Below are 6,916 nucleotides of genomic sequence, written 5' to 3'. Positions count from 1 at the left end.
GTTGTCTTTTATGACCGAATTAATATAAGAAAACATCGATCCACTTTTTCCTATTGTCTGTTATGACCACTCAACCAGTGTTCAGAAATTCACATAAAAAATAATTCATTCAATACCAAAAAATAAAAAAAAGTTGTTAAAACAGTCAATCTGTGAGAGTGCAGCTTAAACATTTAAAGTGATATGCATTACCTATTCACATCCTGGCTACACACCAGAACATTCATCAGCTTTAATGATTCAAGCCAGGCACATTTATATTGGTAGTCTAGCATTTTACCAACTGTGATGGCCAGTAAAGTTCTCAATTGAATTAGAATTCAAAATGTATATACCTTTTTGGCCAACTCTGTTTCAACTGTTCTTCCTAAATGAATGAGAAATTTCAAAAAATAATTACATTATCTCAGCATATACCTGCATTTATGTGTTTCTTGTGCAATCTGTCAGCTTTGGTAGGCTCAGGTTTCATTTTGTCCATCTCAATACTATCTTCTAGTCTGATGTATTGCCATTCGATTGTTAAGTTAGGTCAGGCAGCCATTTAAGCTTTGTTCCAGTTGATTGTATCAGATGATGTAAACAATACTAGCCTGGTATCTAGGCACTTCTCAATCTGGAAGTTTACAAAAGAACATGGCCTGTAATAAAAAAAAGATAATTGTCAACCCCTGGATGATGGGTTCTAAAGTAAACCTGTGAGAAAAGGTGCTATTGGTATGGTGTCATGGGAAAATGATAAAAGCGACATTTTTATTGATAACATTAATAAAGATAAAATAAATTATATTGTTAACGAATTAGAAGCGTTGCAACAAACGAATGATATTAATATTAACAATATAAATGATATTGTCTATGAAATAGGACAGTTATTCCATGACAGTGCAAATGCTAGTTTTAGCACTCGCGTAGCTACAATAAAGAAATGTTTAAACAAAGATAAAGCTTGGTACAATAAGGAATGCAAAAATTCACGGAAAAGATTCCATAGAATTATACGACACCCTCTACATCGACGGAACTGCTGTGAGGGCATAGGGACCCGACGGCGGTGAGGTGTCCATCCTGTCGTGAAACATCAATGGTTTAACTGATTGCAAAAAGAGCAATACTGATTTTACTGATTTGATTAGTTCATTTGATATTTGTTTTTTTATATGAAACTTGGACAAATTCATCTAGTAACGTTAATTTAAGCGGTTACAGTTCGTTTAATTTCTACAGAAAATTTCAACACAAAAACGCCCGTAGAAATAGCGGTGGTATCGTTATTTACTTTAAAGACCATCTAGCAAACGGCACTTAAATTGTAAAAAACCATTATGATAGCATTATCTGGCTAAAACTAGATCGTAGTTTCTTTAATACTGAAGAGGATGTATATATTTGTGCATCTTATATATGGGGCGAAGGTTCGCCAGTTAGAATACATTTAACGTAGATCTATTTGAAATTCTAGAAAATGACATCACATATTTTTCTGAATTTGGTAAAATATTTTTATCTGGTGATTTTAATAGTGTAGGCAACAAATGCGATTTTATTACACATGATAATGTTAAAACTGTTTTTGACGACCTAGACTTTGTCCCTGATTATGCCTCTGTTAGGGCCTCTGTTGAAAATGTACATAATAGTCATGGGATTAAATTGCTAGATCTTTGTAAATCAACTTGTATTCGCATTTTAAACGGTAGAATTGGTGACAGTTGTAAACATACTTTTTATTCTCATAACGGATCTTCCGTAATTGATTACTTATTGACCCATGAATGTAACTTTTCATTGATATCCAACTTTACTATTGGCGATTTCAATGAATGGAGCGATCACGCTCCAATACAGTTTTTATTATATTGTAATAATTTCTCGAATAGTACGATACATACACTGATGTTAAATTTAAATGGGATAATACTCTACGTGGACAATTTCGCACTGGGATTAATACAAAATTACCTGTGTTCGATGATATTGTTGATAATTACTAGTTCTGTGCGTTACGTAGTATAGCGCAGAACTTTTGTCTTAACATTTTGGCGCGCAAATATTAGTGCGCGTTTTAATCGGGTGTAAAAGTCAGGTGACCAATGGCTATTGGTCGGCGGTTTAGGCGGGATACTGGTCGTGGCGATTAGTTCTATGCTCGACAGCGATCTGAACGGTCAACTTTTGCTTGAAACACGGCGACGTCCGAAATGTCAGATGTTATGGACAAACGGATTGAACAAAAAATCATGGAAGTGATGAGGACAAACAACCAGGAGTTACTCGGAAGAATCAGCGGGATGATATCTAAGATAAGTGATAAACCCTCGTCTTTACTTGACATTCCTAAATTTAAAAGGAAAAGTAACGAGGAGCAGTACAAGATTAATTCTAGGGTATTAGAGAAAATTGAAACAGCAGGGTCGCACGTCCAGGCGCAAAATTTAACCGCCGCACACGAGGCTATTGTTCAAGGTTAACATAACATCGATATTTTCTTTTTCGATAACAATTTATCTGTGTACATAACACGGATTATAGTGACCACATGCATGGTCATTTATAAGATTGGAAGCATTGCGCATCTTAGTCAATATACACATGTATAAATAATAAGTACTTCATATAAAGCGCATTATAACGCCAATTACGTTGTGTTTTTCTAGCTACTGAATTGCTGAAACACCGCCAGAAACTGGTGTTTTTGGCCGACACGTCCGAGTTGGGTTGGCGTGTTGTTTCGGAGTACGAGGCCAATCCCATTGCAGACGACAGCGATGACGAGAAGCGCATATACAAGGCCGAAGCTCGAGCCAGCAGAAAGGCCAAGTCGGACAAGTAGCGGCCGCGTAAGAACTGGCCGTATCGCCGACCGGAACAGCAGCCGGGATTACAACAGGCGTTGCACATCGCACAGACGAGCAGGCAGCGTCCCGGATTGTGTTTCATGTGTGGGAAATCTGGCCATTGGAAAATGGAGTGCCCGCAGAACACAAGCCAGCAGAATAACAAGATAAGTAGTTTTATGAATTGCTTGGTTACTGACGTAAAAGATTCAGGTACGAATCATCCGGAACCTACTCAAGCGGAAGTGGAGAGGCAAGTAAGTCCATCTATAGAAATCAACCCTTTAAAAGAAGATAGGGTGGACTCTAGCATAAATGACGTAACTCCAGTCGGTAGTTTAAAGAAACACCTAAGTAAGTGGTCGGAAACGTCCGACAATCAATACATTTTAGATGTGGTTGCCAATAGTTATGTTACCATTTAAGGTGATTCCAGAGAGAATCGAGATGAGAAATAATAAGTCTGCAAGGGCTAATCCCAGTTTTGTAGAGGGAGAAATTGCTTCCCTGGTTAGAAAGGGTGTCGTTTCAGAGGTTAAGGAGAAACCTCATATAGTGAATCCTCTTACAGTAGCGTATAATAGAAATGGTAAGCCTAGACTCGTCTTAGACTGTAGACACATTAATAAATGTTTGCATCTGTTTCGAATGAAATACGAGGACATTAAGGTTGCAGAAACATTATTTGAAAAAGGCACATACATATTCACATTTGATTTAAAAAGCGCCTATCACCATATCGATATTTTCCCAGATCATTGTATATATCTCGGATTTTGTTGGGAGGATAAATGGTATGTATATAAATCTTTGCCATTCGGTATTTCCACCGCTGGGTTTATTTTTAGTAAAACATTAAGGGTGTTGGTCAAATATTGGAGATCTCTAGGTCACAAGATTATTATGTTCCTTGATGACGACATAGGCGGCCACATTCACCGAACAAAAGCAATGTAAGCAAGTTCATTCATTCACCAGTCAGTAAGGGAATTTGGTTTTTTGTTGGCAGAAGACAAATGCAGTTGGTACCCGAAACGCATCGGTAACTGGTTAGGTCACACGCTAGACTATGAATCAAATAGAATTTTCATTTCTTGTGAACGGATAGATAGGCTAGAAATAGCGATAGACTCTATAAAGTTTCAGCTCGCATGCGATAAGCTGGATCTGGTCAGAGTGCGTTTTTAGCAGGTATCGTTGGCCAAATTGTTTCATTACAAAGTGTGCTCGGTAAGATCGTTTGTAGAATGACCAGATATTTGCATCGTTGTATTGATAGTAGAGCTAGTTGGAATGCTCCAGTCAAGGTAAACGAAAACGCCATAAATGAATTGTCGTTTTGGCGGGAAAATGTAAGACGATTGAACATAGAAGGCAAGTCTTTGGTATATGACAAAACCACTGAGTTTAGTCTTTGGTCAGACGCAAGCAGTTTGGGCTACGGCGGATTCGTGATTAGTGAAGTAGTTTCTGGTAAGGGTTCACGGGTAGATTTCTATCATGATGGTAATCGTACCTCAGGTTTACTAGTTGATGTGGTAGTGACGTCATCAGATGACGAAACGGATTGCAGCTCACGCACAGACTGGGTTTGCGATGGTTTGCTCTCGGAAAAGAGGTATTTTCAGAATAATTGCTTAGTTTATTCGAACATAGCCCCAGGAAATGGGCAGGTGCGCTCAGAAAGCGCGAGACCGGTTGAGTCTCAGAGGTATGCTCCCGGAAGTGGGCAGGTGCGCTCAGATAGCGCGAGATCGGTTGAGTCTCAGAGATATGCTCCCGAAAGTGGGCAGGTGCGCTCAGATAGCGCGAGGCCGGTCGAGTCTCAGAGGTATGCTCCCGGAAGTGAGTATGTTCGCTATGTTAGCGAGAGACGGTTTCCGTCTCAAAGACATGTTCCCATATTCGAGGCTCCCGAATGTGAGTCTAAATGTTTAGATTTATCGCAATTGAATACACACATTAAAGTTCCTGATGTAGCAGAAAATTCAAAAGTACACGGAACTTGGTCTGATGCAGAGAAGGTAAAAAGTTCTACCTGGCGGGAATTGGAAGCTGTACGCCGAATTATGCTTAGTAATCTGCACAATTTTGTGGGTAAAAATGTTCTGGTTTACACAGATAACAAAAATGTAAAGTACATTCTGATTTCAGGAAGCAAAAAAGACGATTTACACGAAATATGTCTTGATATTCATCGTATATGCGATGTTAACCACATCATTTTGTTTGTAGAATGGATTCCGAGGAAGGATAACGCAGAAGCAGATCATTTAAGCAGATGCTTAGATTCAGATGATTGGTCAATGAGTGATAATAATTTTAAAATTTTAGACACAAAATGGGGACCATTTACAGTTTATAGATTTGCGTCACATTATAACAATAAATGTGATCGTTTCAATTCAAGGTGGTGGGTACCAGGTACGGAAGCCATAGATTGCTTTACGCAAAGCTGGGTAGGAGAGATGAATTGGATTGTTCCACCGCCGAATCGTATCGTTGAATGTTTAAACAAGATGGTTGCTGAAAAATGCAGAGGAACAGTGGTTGTTCTTAGGTGGATATCGGCTCCATTTTGGCCGTTACTCACTATTGGGAAACATTGTTTTAAAAGTTTTGTAAAAGATGTTTATGAATTTCCCCTTACAGGCGCAGTCTTACAGGGAAAAGGGAAAAACGGGATATTTATGCACGATCCCTTGAGTTTCAGATTATTGGCGCTAAATTGTGATATGCTTGACGTTTAGAAGAAACGTCATGATTACGGTTTTACAGGTACAGACTGACGTACGCGTATCTAAATCATAAGCGAATACGGAACACGTACATGTTGTATCATGATATATACGTATTGCAGGTATTGGCTTGAGACAAACGCTAAAACGAAAGTTCGAGGAAGCCGGGGCGATTATTGACAATTCTGAACATGTGGTCGTCAGAATGGCAAGCCACCTTTTAGCTGCTAGGGCGGACAACACCGTTTTGAAATATCATCACCAAGCAAAGGGATTTATAGACTTTTGTATAGAGAAAGGATTCGAATATAGACCAGCGCATTCCATTTATATTGCAATGTATTTATCATCATTGATAGACAATAACAAATCTGCCAGTGTTTTTTCGGCAGTGTTTTATGCCATCAAGTGGTACCACTCTGTAAATGATTTTACAGATCCAACCGAGAATAATGTAGTAAAATCAATGCTTGAATGTGCAAAGCGTTTAAACTCAAAACCCATTAAGAAAAAAGACGTTGTAAATTCTGAGCATTTGATAAAGCTTTGTGACATGTTTATTGAATCAACGGATGTGATAGTTCTACGGGATCTCGCAATGATTCTTCTCTCTTATGCTGGATTTTTACGTTTTGATGAGCTTAGTGCACTGACTTGTAATGACGTTAAATTTGAAAGTGAACACTTAGTTATTAGCATAAAGAAGAGCAAAACAGACATTTATCGTGGGGGAAAAGAGGTTTTAATTGCAAAGGGTTCGACATCGGCTTGTCCAGTTTTTATGTTGGAGCGTCACATGAAATGCGCCGGGCTAGTAATCGGTTCAGATATGTTTTTATTCAGGCCAGCATGCAGATCAGGCAAAAAATGTTTTTTGTTAAAAAAGAACAAAAATATCAGTTATACCCGCGCTAGAGAATGCATAGTTTCAAAGTTACAATTAGTCGCTCCAACATTAAACTTGGGGACTCATTCTTTAAGAGCAAGTGGAGCTACTGTAGCAGCAAATGCTGACGGAGTTTCAGACCGGTGTTTAAAGAGACACGGTCGATGGAAGACAGATACGGCCAAAGACGGCTATGTTGATGATTGTCTAGAGAAAACAATTGTTCATCACAAAACAACTTAAATTATGAATGTTTCACGATTTGAATTTGATTGCCGACTTCACTAACATTTGTAAATTCTATCGCATGTCCTGCCCCGGCAAAGGTGTTTGTTATTTGTAAAAGAAGTGTTCAGACTTACTAGTTCTGTGCGTTACGTAGTATAGCGCAGAACTTTTGTCTTAACATTTTGGCGCGCAAATATTAGTGCGCGGTTTAATCGGGTGTAAAAGTC

The 6,916-nt window shown here is 38.6% G+C and overlaps 1 pseudogene; it reads left to right on the top strand.

Moving 5' to 3' along the window:
• Positions 1-2,201: 2,201 nt before the first annotated feature.
• On the top strand, positions 2,202-5,543 carry LOC128215303 (uncharacterized; annotated as a pseudogene).
• Positions 5,544-6,916: the final 1,373 nt, after the last annotated feature.

Source organism: Mya arenaria, chromosome 13 (assembly GCF_026914265.1).
Source record: "Mya arenaria isolate MELC-2E11 chromosome 13, ASM2691426v1".
NCBI lineage: Eukaryota > Metazoa > Mollusca > Bivalvia > Myida > Myidae > Mya > Mya arenaria.
Note: the sequence above shows the minus strand (reverse complement) of the source record. Positions and strands in the feature narration are given on the sequence as shown.